The following is a 19,758-nucleotide window of genomic DNA, read 5'->3' as shown; positions in this document are numbered from 1 at the left end:
ATCGACAGATGAATGGATAAAGAAGATGTGGTACATGTATACAGTGGAATATTACTCAGCCATAAAAAAGAATTGAAATAATGCCATTTGCAGCAACATGGATGGACCTAGAGATTATCATACTAAGTGAAGTAAGCCAGACAGAGAAAGACAAATACCATATGATATCACTTATATGTGGAATCTAAAATATGACACAAATGAACTTATCTACTAAACAGAAACAGACTCATGGACTAGAGAACAGACTTGTGGTTACCAAGGGGGAGGGGGATGGGAAAGGGATGGAGTGGGAGTTTGGGATTAGCAGATGCAAACTATTATATACAGAACGGCTAAACAATGTCCTACTGTATAGCACAGGGAACTATATTCAATATCTTATAATAACCTATAATGGAAAAAATATGGAAAACTCTAGATACATATATGCATGATTGAATCACTTTGCTGTACACCAGAAACTAATACAACATTGTAAATCAACCATACTTCAGTTAATTAATTAATTAATTAAATGTGGGAAAAAAAGGCTTCCACAACGTTCACTCATTTAGAATGGCAAGCTGAGATGTTACATTTCATTGATTTCTGGAAGAAGTAGTTTTGGAACTCAGAAGGGAAAAAAAACTGAACTTGGTTCTACATGGTGAACAGGAACTGGTAGAGGAAGTAACAATGGACAAATAACAAACGTATACAGATTTCAACACAAATTCCCCATTCTTGCTGAAAAGGGGAAGCCCAAATAATCCATCCCATAGTTTCTCAATTTTAAAAATTCACAACAAATTAGTATCTCCATTGAGAAAAAATGAAAATGAGGAGTGAAAACTATCTGCAACACCCTCTCCTTGCCCAGCAAGGTGCCCCGTGCCCCGGCAGACACTGTTTATTCTAGCTTCACCCCAGCCGGGGGCCAGGGGGAGGGCTAGCGTGGGACCGGCCTACAGTTCACAAAGGACCAAGTGACCACAGACAGGGTGATGACTCCCCCGCAGTCCTGGGTCTGGTGGGCCTAAGGTCCCTCCGTTTGTCGGAGCCCAATTCCATCTGAAGGGGCTACTATGACCCCAGCTAAAGAGCTCCTGGAAACCTACAAGTGAGGGCGGAGTAGTAGGACAAAAATATCGTTTTTTTAATTCCACGAGGAAATAAAGTAAGCACAATTCCAGTGAAGGGAAATACACCTAAGGAACTAAACGCTTCTGAAAAAATAATCAGGGAACAAGGCTTTCAGAAAGGCTTTCAACAAATTGTTAAAATTATAATAATAAACTTTTGACTAGGTTCCAAATAAAAAAGGGGTTCTTAATTAAGCAGTTATGGATTTGGAATATTTCCATATAAGCAGAGAGGTCTAAGGGTAAAGATAAAGGATGAAGAAGTGATCATAATGGGGTCCTCCAGGTATTTCCACCGATGCCATTCACATTTTACATTTGTTATAAGTGTTGGCAATGAAGCAAATAGTGAAAAGCACAAGACTGCAAAAAAACTCCAGATAAAATTTTATGCCACTGGGGAAAAAAACTCCAGAAAAAACCTTCAGAAACTGGGTCGTGAGCAGGGGAGAATGGCAGATAAGTGTCGGTGTAAGCTGCACTTTTAATATTATGAGACTGAACTACCTGTTACAGTCTAAAAACTATTGTAGAGGGACCTCCCTGGCAGTCCAGGGGTTAGGACTCGGTGCTGTCACTGCCGGGGCCTGGGTTCAATCCCTGGTCAGGGAACGAAGATCCCGCAAGCCGCACGGTGCAGCCAAAAATTAAAAATAAATAAATTAAATAAAATTAAATTAAAATAAAAACTGCTGTAGAATATATCCTAAGTAACTTTTCCTAATTTGTTTCTGGCCATAAACAAGGACAACACTGTGTAACCAGAAGAGAGCTGAACGAAGGTTTTTTAAAAAAACACAGAGTAGAAAACGCAGGATGACAACAGCAAGCAAGGAATGAGGTGTGTCAAACAGGCCTGCAACGGTCACCTCGGCCATCTCTGCCTCTCCATTTGTGGCCCTTTGCCTTCCACTTCTCCCACAGAAATCTCCACATTAGGCAATGATTCCTGCTACTTTTCTTGTGCACACAAAGGGCTTCAGACACTATCAACTAAGGGTTCTCTTCTTTGAAAGAAGGTTATTTTTTCCAGTCAGGGCTGTGGCACTCCTTTCTTCATGCCTCAAAAGATGCATGCAAGCAAATCTTTCTTTGTGTCAACCCAAGAAACACAGGCTTTATTTTCCTAGTTCAGATAAGAACTTTTCATGCACCAAAAAAACACAAAGATTGATCCTCCCATCCCATTTGATAGTTTGTCAGCAATGCATTTGAACCCCATCAAGTCATTCAAAAGAACTCTTACCATTCACTCAAAGAAAAGAAAAACCTAGGCTAAGAACATGCTGGGGGTCTTAGCCCAACAATTCTACATTAATATCTTTGAGAATTCAAAAGGAGGCAGCACTCAGTGGGAGTTCTAAAGAATGATAGACCTTGATGTTTGCCTTTTCCTTTTTACAAAGAATAGCTGGTTGGCTGGTAAAATGTGAAAGCGATTCCAAAGAGGACTCTATCAGGGGTCTTCCATTCTGCTCTTACAAGATTTCAGGTGGAAACCTCAAACCGCAGTGTATCACAGGCCTACGGAGAAGCACACAGATCATTAGCGTCTGACCTGAGGGAGGTTCACAAAGTAAAGGCATGTGGATCAAGGAACAGAAAGCCACCAGCGTCTGGAAGCCTTGTGGCGCCTTTGGGAGCGGCCACCTGCCTCCACCGGCCTCCACCCTCTGCCCATCCTCCCGCGGGCTGCAGAAGGGCCCTCCACCCCACCAAGCTGACTCCAGGCTGGTCGGCACTTTCTGCAGGCCTACAAGACAGAGTCTGCTCTTAGGTTTGACCTTCCGGGAGTGGCAACGGAAATTTCCAGGTAGGTGTTTCCTAGGGAGCCTCTTCCTTGGTGGGCCCGGAATTCCAATTTTTTTCTTCCCAGCAAAGTGAAACTACCAAAATCCCACTCTGCTATTCAGCTGCTTCGGGGGTGACTTGTTAGCCTGCCGGCCAGTACAGCCTAGTCTACAAATAGCTTGAGGGGAAAACCAGAGCCGGCCTTCGCAGCCCTTCACCTGGAATGTCTTATCTCTCCAGCCCCACAAAGTAGCCTAAAGCACTACCTGCTTCTCTTGTCTCTTAGTAGCCCTTTCCAACCAGCTTCCCAGCCTCCTGGGAATCAGAAAATGCTCCAAGGGGAAAAGCAGGTGCAGAAATGCAGGCACGTTTCAATAAGCATCCCCTCTCTCCTGGGTCTGACCATTCAGAACTGGCTGCCTTGGCAGGAAACTGAGGGCAATCCCAGGGGGATGAGACTGTGAAAACATTTCCCCTTTGACCTTGTGACTGTGTTTATCAAAATCTGAGAACTTGTGGACACCAGTAATGGTAGCCCCTGGTAAGAAAAAACTGTCATATGACACATCTGATATGACAAAGTATAATCAAGATACACCCAGAATCATTAAATAGGTCATTGATTTATCAAGGAGCAGAAAAGCAATGAGAAAGCTTCGGAATATAGGCAGTATCTAAAAATATTGTGTTGTTATTAAAATGTGATTCTCCCAACTTTGAAACTAAATATTCCTTCTTCATACACTGCAATGGAGGAAACGTCCCCAGTCTGACCCAAGCCCAGGGCTCTCCACCTGGGCTGCTGGGCAGCCTGTCCGTCTGGTCCCCTCAGGGGCTGCACCACTCTGCACGCTTCCCCACACCCACTCCTCTGCAGCATCACTGTTCCCTCCCTACTGGAACACTCACATCAGCAAATGTGCACAGTATCTCCTATCTTTACTGTGCACTTTTCTAAACGTGTTATATTTCAACAAAATGTGTACAGTAAAAACAAACTTTCCCTTGGGCCCACCTTCCTGCTCACCTACTTCTCTCTGCTGTTCTCACACACAATAAAGAGCTGGCGAGCCCACCTTCACTTCCTCGCCCCACATTCCCTCCCCAACTGGGCTTCCACCCTTGCCAACACACCACCCTGCCCCCCTGCAAGGCTGCACCTTTTAAAAGTCTACAGCCAAACCCCAGGTTCCCTCCAGGTTCTCAGCTCACTTGACCTCGGGAGCATTCACACCCTCCTTAAGCTCTTCTCTCCACCTCCTAACACTAAACTGTCCTGGTTCCTCCCACCTCTATGGCACTTCCTTCACAAGCTCACTTGCTGGCCGACCCCTAAAGGCTGCGCTGGCAGACCTCTCCTCCTTCTAGCTTTACACACTCCCAGGGCTCAGGCCAGCCTTCAGGGCTTTTGCAGTGGCTCCACCCGGATGCTCTGGCCAACATTTCAGATGGCCACCTCCTCCTCCCTATTCAGATTTCAGGGTCAGTGTTACCTCCTCAGCAGGCCTTTTCTGTTCCCTGTCTCCACATTCTCTCCTTTCACACTCTGCAAAGCATGTACCATCAATTAAGTGATGCACGCATTTTGTGCAGAGTCTGTGTCCCCTGCCACCCGCCACGGGGGAATGCAGCTGCACGAGAGCGCCCTCACCCAATGGGACAACGCAGGGCCCTCAGCACCTGGAACCCGGCCGACAGCAGAGGGTCCACAAATGCTTCTGGAATGAACGCATGGTCCAGTCTCCTGCCTTAGGAGGGAACCGCTTTCTTAACAAAAACACTCTTAGGATGAATTCCCATAAATAAAAAAATGTGTCAGCATTAAAATGATGGTGCACAACTACTTCCACAGTTGAGAAATTAAGTATATGTATGATATCAATGTTTATAACTGAACTTTAATGAGCTGGAAAGAAAAAAACATGGAGGGGGAGAAAGCAAATTCCTCAAGACATTATCTAGTACCATAAACTAGCAAATCCGAATATTCTGAGGGAACTTGAACTCACGCCAACTATAAGACTGCAAAGGTCCATGGAACTCAGCTGCTTCCCAAATCAAAATAATCCTTATAAACACAGAGTACACTGGGTCAAATATGGTATTAAAAGAAATTCTCTGAGAAGTCCACGTATTACAACCCAAGGAATAGATCTTGACGTCTGACTGTAGAATTTCTGAAGTTTCTGTAGGCATGACCTGTGTCATGCCCATGACAGCACTGTCACAGTAGGTCAGGTATTAAGAGGAGCCAACCTCACAGGGGATAAACCCAGGCTCAAGGTGGCACAGCCAAGGCTGGTGGTAGGGCAGTTTGGGAACTAGAATGTACATCTCTCCCCTCCCCTGGGGCCTCCAACCTGCTTTAGTTAACAGGATGGACAGAGGTTCAGGGGTGACCGTCAGAACCGTCGGAAATCACAGCTGGACAGTCCTCCCTCCTGTAGAGCCATGGTCAGTCCTTACACAATTCCTGGTGCCTTACCAGGACCTTCCGCTAGCCTACTACCACCCCACGTCCCCTTCCCCCATCTCTAGCATGGCGGCGTGAACAGAGCTCCAGAGTCAGATGGCCTGGGTTCACGCTCTTCAGCCACCATCCACTCACTACGTGACCAGAGACAAGTCACCTCACTTCCCAAGCCTTAACTCCCTCATCTATAGAGCAGGAACAACAACGAGAGATCCACTTGCTAAGGTAGAACTATGAAATAATAATGTGAAGCCATGAAATCAATGAAACAGAACACCATACCTGGCACTTGGGAAACAGTAGCAGACGTTCATGGTTGTGGTTGCCCCGGTTACTGATATTAATTATTAATACACCTTAACAATGCATGTTCATTCCTAGGGTTAATCACCTCTGGCTCTTCACCTGCTGTTGTGTAAGTGGAACATTCTTGAAATTCAAATCATACAGACTGTAAACTCTCCACTAACAGGAAAGGTTTTTCCGACTAAGAAAATCTATAGTATATGGAGGTTCAGAATTATAGTTGAACATAGCTTATGCACCCTCAACTTCAGCAAAATATTAATCTATATCTTTAACACTGGCAAGATCTTTTATGCCCACTATCTACACAAAGTTGCCTTTTTTAAGGATATCCTAGTTTCTATTATGCTCAGTTCTGTAGTATACTTTAATCTTCTCAATTTCATTCAAAATTCTGAGATAGCAACAGATAATAGCAGGTGTTGGTGAGTAGGCAGAAAAACCGGAACCCTCACCTACTGCTTGGTAAGAATGTAAAATGCTGCAGCCACTATGGAAAACAGTCTGGCAATTTCTAAAGGCTAAATGTAGAGTTACCAAACGACCCAGAGATTTGTCACCAAGATATAATAAACCCAAGGGAAATAAAAACATATGTCCACATAAAAACTTGGACACGAACATTCATAGCAGCATTATTCGTAATAGCCATAAAGTGGAAACAACCTAAACATTCATCAACTGATGAACAGAGAGATAAAATATGGTACATTCATATAATGGAATATTACTCAGCAAAAAAAAAAAAAAAAAAGAAATGAAATACGGATACATGCTACAATAAGAATGAACCTTTAAAACTTTGTTAAGTGAAAGAAGCTGGTCACAAAGGACCATACATTGAATGAATCCATTTATATGAAATATGCAGAAAAGACAAATTAACAGAGATAGAAAGTGGATAAGTGGTTGCCCAGGGATTGGGATGAAATGACGAATTAAGGGGTGATGGCTAAGAGGTGGAGTTCCTTTTGGAGTTATGAAAATATTTTAAAATTGATTGTGGTGATAGTTGTATAACTGTGAATAGGCTAAAGCCACTGAATTGTATGCTTTACCTGAGTGAATTGTATGGTACGTGAATTATATCTCAATTAAGCTGTTGGGGTTTTTTTTTAAGAAAAAAAGATGGGCATTTAAATCAATGCAAACCTTCTAGGAAGCAATTTGGCAACAAACATCAGGAACCTTTCTATACAGGGAGATAGATACAGAGAGAAAGAGAGAGGATAATACTTGCTACTGGAGCAAACATAATGGCATTTCTGATGGGAACAGCTTGAGGAAGTTCCAGAGGCAAGAGAAGTTGAGGATATGCTCAGGGACTATAAGAGAGAAAAGCCTCAAACCATAGTTAGGGTGGATCTACAAAAGACTTCAAGTTGAAGAATTACAGTTCCCAAAGTTTACAACCTGGTTTTATCAGATTCACCTAAGGACCTAGGCAAAAAGACAAATTCCAGAGCCTCCCCCCTGAAATTCTGGATTCTCTCAATTGCAAAGGTCGAGGGGAAGAGCAGGAAGCTTTGTTCATAAACCTCTCCAGATGATTCTGAAGTCAACCAGATCTGTCTAAATCTTACACAGCAAGGGAAGAAAAATATTTTATCATGGCAGTAACATCTTTTGGAAAATCATTCTAGAAGTAACATGAAGGACTGATTATACTGAGGCCAAGAACTGCCTTCAGGAAGCACTGGGCAAAGATTAGAGCTCTGAATTCTTATTCCAACTTCATGACATTAATAGTTATTCATAGGGGCTTCCCTGGTGGCGCAGTGGTTGAGAGTCCGCCTGCCAATGCAGGGGACGCGGGTTCGTGCCCCGGTCCGGGAAGATCCCACATGCCGCGGAGCGGCTGGGCCCGTGAGCCACAGCCACTGAGCCTGTGCGTCCGGAGCCTGTGCTCCACGACGGGAGAGGCCACAACAGTGAGAGGCACGCGTACCGCAAAAAAAAAAAAAAAAAGTTATTCATAGACCTTTATTGCTCAAAGTCACCTTCTAAAAAAGAGATTCTTTTTTGTTACTAAGCAAAAATTTAGCAAGAATCCTTACACCTTTCTTCAAAATATGCAACTTACCAGCTTCTCTAATATGTTTGTGGTGTGAATGTCTTAGAATTCGGAAAAGGCTGTGTGGTTGTTAGTTCAGGTGGTCCTCCTTGCCAACCAGATTACTCTCATGCACATTTGATTTTCCAGCTTCCCTTCACCACATGATAACAAGCAAATCCATTCCGTGCACTTACCAGGAATATTGGAAATAAGCTTTGTGTGCAAATACAGTTTAATGGGGAACATCTGAAGACTGAGAGATTAATACAAATGACTCATCGAATAATATGGAGCATCCATGTTTTCTGACTACGGATAATGGATGACATAGCTCTGAGCACAATCCTTCCAGCTCCCTTTCTCAACAGTAGCATTTATTCGCAAGAGAACTGGCAAGGGTACAAATACAATCTCTGGCCCGGGCGCACCTGTACAAAGAAAGCTATCTGGTCCACATATCACAAGCTCTTTGTTGAATTAGCAATTGCAGTAACTAAATAGGAGACTTGCAGGTGGGTCTTCTGGGGCCCTGAAAGCCTTTCTTACAGAGGGTTCTGGGTGGTAACTATGACTCGACAATCACAAATCCAGGTTAGGATAAAATACTAGATAATGTTAAGGGGCATAATCTCAAGTACTAAGCTGTTTCCTCAACAAATTCAAGCGCTTTAAAATGTTTTAACTGGAAAAAAAAGAATATTAAAATTGCTTAGAAGAAATTATTCTAGGGCACAATTTTCATAATTTAACATTTTGGATATAATACAAGAGAAGACAGTGTAAGTACTCGTTCACTCTACCTCAACTCCTGAAATAGGCACAGCCTTTTGTTCAAACAGACTGGACCATGGCTCTGCCCCAGGACTACGAAGCAAAGTGACACTGGTTTGAAGTAATTCCCTTTGTATCCAATTCAGTCCCCCTGTGAACAGGTAATATGGGCCTCATCTTCCGTTCATTTTCAAATTCTCATTCCTCAACCTCAGCCCCTTGCTTGCAAAGTTAAATATGAAACACAGAATGGTCAAAAATAAACATTTAATTAACAAGATGGTGAGCCCAGACAGATGACACAGTGAGGCAGTTACTGCCTTCATAAAAACTCTATATTAATGGCATATAATTAACATTATAATCTAATTTCAACCTCCTCCATCTTAATAAAACTACTATAAAAGGCCAGCATCCACCACTGGCCTGGTATTCAGAGGTGTCTTCTACCAGCCAGGACGTTTCTTACAGTGTTTTCTCAGTACAGAGTAGTGGGAAAATTCTGGATGTGAGACAAGTTCTTTTTCTTGACAACTGGAATAATAACACCTGATTTACCTAACTCAGGCTCACTGTTAAGATAGAGTGGGATGTTTGTTACAGTATACTACAATGGTATAGAGTGTATTCCAAATGTTAGTAACTATTTAACTCATGATGCTAAGTATTAGATCATGAAGGTATCTTATCCAGAAAAGTCTTCTTTCCAAGTAAAAGACAATTTAATATATTTTCATTGTTAAACAATTCATTGGGGAATAAATATGTCTTAACTGTAGGCAAGGGTTCTCACAACTAATGTATTTCACTAGATAACATGTGTATTTCAACTTTAAACGGATAGAATTTTAAAACTATGTGATTAGCACTTTCTCCCATAAAGAGAGACACCCCATTCCTGTTTAGAAAGCTCAGCGGTATCTACGCTTTGCAAACACTTACCAGACCACTTCCTTCAGATATAGGCTACACGTCAAATGAGTTAAGACCACAAAATCAGGGTTTTTTTGTTTATTTATTTATTTTTGGCAGCATTGGGGCTTCACTGTTGTGCGGGCTTTCTCTAGTTGCGGCGAGCGGGGGCTGCTCTTCCTTGTGGTGCGCGGGCTTCTCATTGCAGTGGCTTCTCTTGTTGCGGAGCACAGCCTCTAGGCGTGTGGGCTTCAACAGTTGTGGCACACGGGCTCAGTAGTTGTGGCTCGCGGGTTCTAGAGCGCAGGCTCAGTAGTTGTGGCGCATGGGCTTAGCTGCTCCGCGGCATGTGGGATCTTCCCGGACCAGGGATCAAACCCATGTCCCCTGCATTGGCAGGCGGATTCTTAACCACTGTGCCACCAGGGAAGTCCAAGACCACAGAATTAGAATCCCCTAACAGATGCAGCTCTTTATTTTAAAAATCAGCATATTCATAGTTCAACTGATTGAAAACATACTGTGGAAATTCAATGTTACTTAAGCAAACAACTACTGGCATAGTAATGATTATGGTTGCCATTTACTGAGTTCCCATCATAAGCCAGGCACTGTGGCTTATTAAATACTCAATTCCACTTAATCCTCACAACAACCAAAAATTATTACTTGGGCTTCCCTGGTGGCGCAGTGGTTGAGAGTCCGCCTGCCGATGCAGGGGACGCGGGTTCGTGCCCCAGTCCGGGAAGATCCCACATGCCGCGGAGCGGGTGGGCCCGTGAGCCATGGCCGCTGAGCCTGCGCGGCCGGAGCCTGTGCTCCGCAACGGGAGAGGCCACAATAGTGTGAGGCCCGCGTACCGCAAAAAAAAAAAAAAATTATTACTTGTCCAAGGCCATAGCACTGATAAGTGGGATTTGAACCCAGATCCCTTTCACTACAGAGCTTAGACATCTTTTCCCTTCTCTGCTGCACAGCTCTCCTCCCAGCAAAGCTGCCAGAACCCAAGCATGGCTCCACTGTGCTGTCTCCTCGGACTCCCACCAGATGATGCAATCAGTAGGCTAAGCTGGATCTCAAAGGAACCAGGGGAGGTTGTAATTTACCAAAACCGCAGCCAGATTTAATTGAGCAAATTAGTCAATAGCCAGAGTTAAGGTAACTACAAAGCTATAGTGAAGGGTACCCACTATAAAAATTGAAATGATAATTTTTAAAAACACAACAGTATTTATTATATGCCTATTCTGTGCCCAGCATTGTTTTAGGAAATGAGGAACACACTAGATATTATTATTTTTTTCCCCAGCAGAGAGGGGAAAAAATATAATTTATTTACCCTTGTGCCAAAATAAAGCTACCTGTGTATAGAACATAACAGCCCTCAAATATGAACTGAATCAACTCATATCAGGAAAATTAATTACCCCAAATATTCTTCCTGGTTCTCTCATGTGTATCAACTTCTCTAACAGTGGAGTCGCTGGGCTTTGGTGTCTGCTTGTCTTTGACTTTCTAGGTAATGTCAAACGGTTTTCCTAAGTAGTCATACCAGTTTCTATTCCTACCAGCCACGTATGACTGTTCTATTGCTCAAAAGCTTTGGGACTTGGTATTGCCGACTTTCATTCAGGTACACGTTTGTCAACTTGAATTTAGGCTCAAAGTAACACGGCACTGTGGTTGTAATTTGCATTTCCTTGATTATTAACAAGTTTGAACACCTTCTCGTATGTTTATTAGACATCTGGATCTCTCCTTTTCTGAAGTGCCTGTTATAGACTTTTGCCCATTTTTCCATTAGTGCAGGTAACATCTTAAATAAAAAACATCTTAAAAAAAAAAAAACCCTTTCGAGACTGAGGTCATGAACATATTCTCCTATGTCAACTCCTAAAAGTTGTACTGTTTGGCCTTTTATTTGCCATGCTTCCTGGGTCATAAATCAAGTGTCTGAATGTGTGAGACTCTTTCCGGACTCCTCGGGGTGTTCAGTTGGGCTACTGCTCTAACCCGGTGCCAGGATCACACTGTCTTAATTATTTAGCTCTTGATCTCTGGAACAGAAGGGTTTCCAACTTCTTTTTCTTTTTCAAGAGTGTCTTGCCTTTTCTTGGGCCTTGGCAAAAATTTCATCAGCTTGTCTAGTTTTTTTCAATTTGCTGGGATTACATTAAATCCATAAGTCAGTTTCCAAAGAATCAATGCCTTACAATATTGAATCTTCCAATCCTCAAACCAGTGTCACTCCATTTATTTAGAGTTTATTTGGAGTCACTCAATAAAGTTTCAGAATTTTTTCTGTAAAGGTCTTATACATATTTTGTTAGAATTAAAATATTTCTCCTACAGTTTATAACTGTTGAAAAACCACAAATCAGAAAAAAATATATGATTTTTAAATGATGTAGAAAAAGCTATGCGGGCCTCTCACTGTTGTGGCCTCTCCCGTTGCGGAGCACAGGCTCCGGACGTGCAGGCTCAGCGGCCGTGGCTCACGGGCCCAGCCGCTCCGCGGTATGTGGGATCCCCCCGGACCGGGGCACGAACCCGCGTCCCCTGCACCGGCAGGCGGACTCTCAACCACTGCGCCACCAGGGAAGCCCAAAAGATATAATTTTTTGATGAGATTCCTAAGGTTTGGGAAAAGTATATATAAATATGAATATCAACTTTCTTAAAATTTTTAAATGAAACAAAGTTCATCAAAGCACAATTACTGGGCTTCCCTGGTGGCGCAGTGGTTAAGAATCCCCTGCCAACGCGGGAGACAGGGGTTTGAGTCCTGGTCCGGGAAGATCCCACATGCCGCGGAGCAACTAAGCCCGTGCGCCACAACTACTGAGCCTGTGCCCTAGAGCCTTCGAGCCACAGCTACTGAAGCCCGCGCGCCTAGAGCCCGTGATCCGCAACAACAGAAGCCACCGCAAAGAGAAGCCCGTGCACAGCAACGAAGACCCGACGCAGCCATAAACAAATTAATTAATTTTTTAAAAAAGCACAATTACTGCTCCATAATTTAGTTTTAATTCTAGAATTACTGTTTTGTGGTTATGTCATATCTCACTTCAGAGGGTTTAACATACTTGAGAAAACTTGTATGTCACATAAACAAGTCCTAAACATCTATTAGTCCTTATATTTATCAAATTATGAAGTACTGGAAATCCAGAATACTTTTTTTTTTTTTTTTGGCCGTGCTGCACGGCTTGTGGGATCTTAGCGCCCCGATCAGGGATTGAACCCAGGCCCTCGATAGTGAGAGCACCGAGTCCTAACCACTGGACCGCCAGGGAATTCCCCAGAATCCCAAAATATTTTCAATTCATCAACTTCAATGGAAAAAGAATAAAAGAGAAGATGAATAAATGATGAGTAAGAGGCTGAAATCTCATAAATATACATACCACTGCCTGGCACTGAGGACCCAGACACCCTGCTCCCGCCACCCACATCATTCACTAAACTGCCTCCTTTTTCTCATTTGTAAAGTAGTTAAAACGCCGTCTGTCACTGTCGCACAGTAAGGATTAAATGTAAACAGGTGTCTTAGAAAGGACACTTCAAAGTCAGTCAAACACAAAGCCATAATTAGTCAAAGGATTATAGTTTTCCTCTATCAGAAGAACATGATGATAAGGTTGCCTATAATCATGGTTTGTGGCAAGACTGAAAATAACCCCTAGCGGATTGGCCTCAAAATCTTCAAGCAATGCCAACAAAATGGTGAGATTTGCATCCAAAAATAAGAATTTTGAAGAAAAGGGAGGAAAATTCCAGAGCTCACTTTAATGTCTTATGTTAATTGTATTCCTCCAAACATTTTAGAGCCCAGTAAGTAAAAGGCACTTCTGTACTGCATTCTATATGAGGGGACTATAAAATATCCAAAGCTTCTAGAAATTTACAATATGTTTAGGAAGCAAGAAATAAGCACAAATAGTTGCTATGCGATACTAATTAAGCACTCGATAAATGTTACAATGATTACAAAGCAGTACAAAAATCCTGTAGGGCATTCAGAGACAAGAGGGATCCCTTTCAGGTAAGATGTTCCGCCTCCCTCCCCACCTCGGCTTTCACCTGGCTCCAGGGCAGGGCAGACCGACACCTGTTTGTCTGTATGGCCTGTGAACTAAGAATGGCTTTACATTTTTAAATGGTTGAAAAGACAAAAGAAGAATATTTTGTGACACATGGAAATTATATTACTTCAAATTTCAGGGTCCTTAAATAAAGTTTAATTGGAACATGGCCATGCTTTCACACCAGGGGCGGAGAGTAGTTGCTTCAGGGAGTGTCTGGCCCACAAAGCTGAAAATGTTTACTATCTAGTTTTTTGGTTTGTTTGTTTTTTGTTTGGGGTTTTTTTTGGGGGGGGGGGGCGGGCCTTGAAGTGCAGCATGCGGGATCTTAGTTGCCTGACCAGGGATCAAACCCGTGCCCCCTGCATTGGGAGTGCTGAGTCTTAACCACTGGACCGTCAGGGAAGTCCCTATTATCTGGTTCTTTACCAAAAAAAAGTTTACTGACCACTGCTCTAGAAGGATGGATGGGATTTTCGTGGGCAGAACTGGGGAAGGAGGGAGAAGTGGGCAGAAAGGAACAAACATTCCATTTGAGAAATGAAGGTGTGAAAACATGAAGGAAAACCCCAGAATTGCAGGGACAGTGAGAAGACTAGTTTGGCTGAAGTAGAATATCCAAAATCAGTATACAGTTACTGAGCCATTTTTACCGCTGTGGACAGTGATAACAGGCATTCTCACACGGAGTCTTTGCGGTTGGTACTATTATTATCCCCATTAATAATTAAGGAACTAGATTAATAATTTGATAAAGAAACTAAGGTTTACAGAAGTTAACTAATGGGCCCAAGATCACAGCCAGCCAATAAAGCTGGGCTCTAAATCTAGGTTCCTTTGCCCCCAGAGCCCATGCTGTTGAATTTGACACCGTATCAAACCCCCATACAGGGTAGTAAAAAGAAACACATCCACAAAGGTACGTAAGGGCAAAACGGTCAATGTTTTCAAATATAGGTATAGAAAGAATATGATTTTATCTGTAGGTTATGATTATTTGTGCTTAAAAGGATAGCTGTCCCATGAGCTGGTCCAAAGTGTTCCACACTTAGAAGCAAACTATTGTGGCCTTTTTTTTAATCACAGGAGAAAAAAAAATTATGAGCTTGATTTTTTCAATTTCAAGTTTCTCCCAGAAATATTTCTTAAATCTCTGAAAAAACAGTATATTGTAAAAATCAGTGAGTAAGTAGCAGACCAAGCTGGGGAAAATTCAGCTGATTATACTTAGCTCAACTTCTTTGTTTTGTTTTGTTTTTTGTCTGTTTGTTTTGTTTTGTTTTTTGTGGTACGCGGGCCTCTCACTGTTGCGGCCTCTCCCGTTGCGGAGCACAGGTTCCGGACGTGCAGGCTCAGCGGCCATGGCTCACGGGTCCAGCCGCTCCTCGGCATGTGGGATCTTCCCAGACCGGGGCATGAACCCGTGTCCCCTGCATCGGCAGGCGGACTCTCAACCACTGCGCCACCAGGGAAATCCTCAACTTTTTTTTTTTTTAATGGATTATGTGCTTAACAGATGGCATTTCATTATTTTAAGTTCAAATGATTAATTGAATATATTTATTCAGTAACAGTTAACTCAATTACCTGGAAATGGTTTTGAGATTAAGGTATTCTTCAAAAGAATAATAATGCTTCTGTGAGAGCTATCATAAGCACTAAAAGAAATCAGACACATCTATTGGCTGAAACTATAGAAACAAAAAGATAAGACACTGTATGATGACTTACTGCCACTTGGGAGCACTCCCCCCCCATGAGACTAAGCCTAAGGTGGCTGTTCAGTGAACAAATCAGGCAGCCACGCATGCAACCCACATACATAATTTTAAATCTAGCAGCCACATTTGTTGAAAGTAGAAACAGGCAAAATTAATTGCAGTAATGGATTTTATTTAACATGGGATATGCGACATATCATTTCAACATGTAATCAATATTTTAGATATTGAAATAGTTCATTTTTTTTCATACCAAATCTCAAAATCTGGCATGCATTTCACACTCACAGCACGAGCCATTTTTCAAGTGCTTCACTGCCATATGTGGCTACTGGTAACCATACCGGACAGCACAGATCTGAGGGACAGCGGGAAACAGGCCAGACCGTGAGAGCCAGACCGTCAGACTGAAGGATGTGGGTAAAAAAAGCGAGCATTTAGCTCCAATGTTCTGATGCTGAAATAAATGAGTTCAACTAAGAAATGGATAACAAACAATAACAGACTATTTTCCCAATAGCAATCTGTATGTTTTGAGTTCTTAAAGCGTTGCACATTACTGATTTTATAATTTTATAATGAGTGTTTTCACCACATTTTTAACTAGTCTTGCTATAATTGTGACTTGGTATAATCTATAGCCTCCCACCTCCCTCTCCGTTTCCTCAACCCCAATTCTTTGAAATATTTCAAAGTTATCCAAAAAGAACCTACTTTCAGCTGCTTTCCACAACCTGAACCTTTAAAATCTACACAGGTCTAGGCAACTGGAAGCCCAAAGCCCCTGACGGACTCTGGAAAGGGAGTGGAAGTAATGTTTCAGTACTAATAGTTAAATATCAGTGTCACGGTAGGGCTGCAAGGAAATAAACTGGAAAGGCACCAGGTCCACATAAGTCCTGAACTAGGCTTTTAACTTTGAGAATAAAAAAAGGAAGGAGGCCAGACACCTTTTAGCAGTAATTCATGTAAACAGTATAAGGCCAGAGAGGGAGAGGAAGGCTTCAACAGAGAATGACCAATATAATAAAGTCAGAAAAAGCTCCCCCCTCACCTTCCTGCCCCTACCCAGTACCCCTGGAGAATCCAGTGGGACCATTCTGCAAAGATTTGGTTATAGTAAAACACTTCCTTTTTCTTAACTCGCTGGCCCCTTCTAGACAGGAGACCAAATGCTCATTTGCTAATCTATTAAAGCACCTATGATAAAGTTAAACAATACATTTATTGTTTAACCAATAAATTCTGCTTGTGAAAACCACACAAAAGGCTGGGCAGGGTGTGTCTACACTCTCTGGGACAGAGGTGGGTGGGGGAAGACTGTGTATTTTAGTGGCAATAGGTCAAAGTACATCAGCATTCTATTTTAAAACAAACTCTGGCTAAACAATTCCAACATTGCAATGACAGGGTGTTTAACAGTTTATCATTTGCACCAAACGAAATTATGCAGTTACCATGTGTTCACCAGTGCTTAAAATTATTAAGGAAATCAAAATTACAGTTCAGTATTTCTCAACTCTTGGAACAGTTCTGCTTGTTACTCAGAAACCTATCCCATTAGGTTACCTATGATAAATTTAAACAGTAATCAATAAATTCTGCTTGTGAAAAACAGAATGAATCAAATTTCATAATTCCTTTAGTTCAGAGGATTTCATGATGCCCCCTTCAAGTAATGGGGAAAACTACTGAAAATGGAAAATCATCAGTGACGTCATTAGGTACCTATTTACATTAAAAAAACAAAAAAACAAAAAACCTAGATGTGAAAACCACATATCATGTGCCAAGTTTGTAAAAATGTTTATATGCACACACAAAAAAGATTTGAAGCATACCAAAATATCAGTAGAAATTATCTCTGGTAATTGTACTTCAGCTAATTTTTACTTTTTATACTGTTCTATATTTTCTATGTCTTCTACAATGATCATGTACTACTGTTAAAACTAGAAGAAAAAAATAAATTCAGACAAGTGGCAATTGAGGCAGTGCCAACCAATTTAGGATTACACTGGATTGATACACTATCCCTTATACCATGATAAACTCTTATTAAGAAGCACTGAGGGCCCTTGAAGACGTGGGCTTTGCCTTATCTATAATACATGCGCGATTATATTCACATATACAGTACACTATACAGTATTATATTCACATATACAGTACACTAACGCGTGGTGGAGCACGCCGCAAAACACTAGAAAACTAAAAATGGCTTATTTAGAAAAAGACACCGGTTTAGCGCCCTCGCAAAACAAAAGAGCAGAGCCAAGAGTGGGTGCTCAAGGAATAAAGTGAGGAAGAGCCACAGGTGGGAAAAAAGTCTCGCTCCAAAATTTTTAAATACGCATCTATCACTAAATTGTTCTCTTTAAAACGGTTCACTTTGTCAATTTCACTTCATTTAAAAAGTAAACGCAGGTGGCTTCCCTGGTGGCGCAGTGGTTGAGAGTCCACCTGCTGATGCTAGGGCACACGGGTTCGTGCCCCGGTGCGGGAAGATCCCACATGCAGCGGAGCGGCTGGGCCGGTGAGCCATGGCCGATGGGCCTGCGCGTCCGGAGCCTGTGCTCCGCAACGGGAGAGGCCACAACAGTGAGAGGCCCGCGTACCGCAAAAGTAAACCCAGAAGTCACTTTGTAAACATATCAGATTTCATCAGCACTGCTTGAAGCATGGCTTTGCACCCACCAATTTTTATTTTTATTTTTTTTAATTTTGCTTTTTCAATTCTAGAGCATCATATAAGTACGGTTCCTCAAGCTGCTCCGGTGCTGGGGGGTGGAGTGGATGGAAGGATACCAAAAACACGCAATGTACCTTCCTGCCCTCAAAGAGCTTCCAGCAAAAGGTGGAGAGAGAAACAAAAGAGCGGGTCTGAGGCAGAGGCCTTAGAGCGTCACGAGTGATTTTGTTTTTAATGAACGTTAAGTGCTTTTGAGTTTAAAGAACTTTTGGGGACGATTAGCCCGGCAAGATTTGAACGGGCTTCGGCGCAGATGGCACAGGGCCGCGCTGGGCGGGACTCCTCACACACCGAACCTCGACTGCAGACCCCAAACCAGCCCGCTTTGTGCTTAGACCTACACAAACATAGATTGAAAATGGATCGAAACCCAACCAATCCGCCAAGCAAGGCTAAGCACGTACGCACGCACTATTCCAAAGCGCTGCGTACACTTTACTTAGTGGAGGACCTAATACGTCGTCACGGGCTAAAGTGCTTAAGGAAAGCTGACCCTCGGCTGGCAACCATGCACCACCAACCCGCTCCCCAAAGGCCTCGGTCTCGCGCCTCTGCACTCGACCCAGAGCGCAAGTGGACCTCGGCCTGCGCCCTGCCCACGGAGGACACCATGCACCACGACTGACCCAAACGGGCCACCCCCACGCCCTCCGAGCGGGGCCTCGCCGGGTCCCGGGACGCCAACTTGTGCGTAAGGGACAGGGAACCAGCAATCAATGGCAGGACGGTGGCGCGGCCTCCCAAAACAAAGCAGGGCGCCTAGTCCACGGAGCCCGCCGTCCCCGAGCTCCGGGCGCAGCCGCCGCCCCCGCGCCCGCCGGCCAACACGGCCCGCCGCACCCCGAGCGCCCGCCCAACAGCCGCCGCAGGAGCGCGCAGGGCGCCCAACTGCCGTCCCGGCCCAACCAACGCGGGCAGGGGAGGAGAGGTGCGCGCGGCCGGCGGAGCGTGCGAGCCGCTCGGGGGTCGCAGGGGGGAGGCTGCGCGCAGGGAAGGCAGGGCGAAGAGGCGCCGGAGCCATGGCTGAACGCAGCACCAGGAGGGGCTCCTTTAGGGATTTTGCCCCTTTCCCCTTGGAAGGTGCAGATGGTTTGACCCCCCACCCCGAGTGAGGTGCCTCGTCCCAGCCCCGACTGGACTGTACCATCGGGCGGTGCCGCCGGGATTTCTCCCCCACCACCACCATCAAGTCCTCCCCCCCACCCGGGTCCGCGGTCGGTTGGCCCCGGCCGGGCTCTGAGACGCGGAAAGAGCTTGGCGCCATTTTGGGTGGGACTAAGCAAAGACGAAACACCCTCCCAGTCGATGGGGTACTCTGGACGCTGGCTTATCCGGTTCCCTTAATCCTTTAGGTACTTACACGATGTTGGGTGAGGGGAGCTGGAAGATCAGCGGGTCCCCGATCCTCTCTCCCTAGGGGTGATGGAAATCAAACCCCCCCCGCCACCTCCAGGTGGTTCTTCCCGCCGCAGAGTGGGAGCTGCATAAAAGGCGGGGCCTCATTAGCATAACCTGCCTGGCAACCTGATCTCGGCGTTATGTGATTGGTTGAACTCTGTAAACTCCATGCCTCGCCTAAAGAGGAGTAACGCTGGGGCGAACTGACAGGCCCAGATTTAAGACTCATGACGAAGATCCTGAGACGCTTATTCAGTCAGCGGAGAAGCTAAAAGGAGATTTACACAGTGGCCCAATGACGGAAGGCCTCTTTATTTCGTGCTCTGCTGTTCGTTTCAAGTCCAATCAAAGAGCGGGTCTCAGGCACCG

At 43.9% G+C, this 19,758-nt stretch overlaps 1 protein-coding gene across 1 annotated transcript in view; it reads right to left on the bottom strand.

The window, feature by feature from the left end:
* The window catches only part of PRDM10 (PR/SET domain 10), an 87,532-nt gene extending 68,050 nt beyond the window's left edge, over positions 1-19,482 (bottom strand). Inside the window, exon 1 of the mRNA XM_060017666.1 lies at positions 19,352-19,482. The gene's annotated coding sequence lies outside the window, so the exon portion shown is untranslated. The remainder of the gene's footprint in view (positions 1-19,351) is intronic.
* Positions 19,483-19,758: the final 276 nt, after the last annotated feature.

This window comes from Delphinus delphis, chromosome 8 (genome assembly GCF_949987515.2).
Source record: "Delphinus delphis chromosome 8, mDelDel1.2, whole genome shotgun sequence".
Lineage (NCBI taxonomy): Eukaryota > Metazoa > Chordata > Mammalia > Artiodactyla > Delphinidae > Delphinus > Delphinus delphis.
Note: the sequence above shows the minus strand (reverse complement) of the source record. Positions and strands in the feature narration are given on the sequence as shown.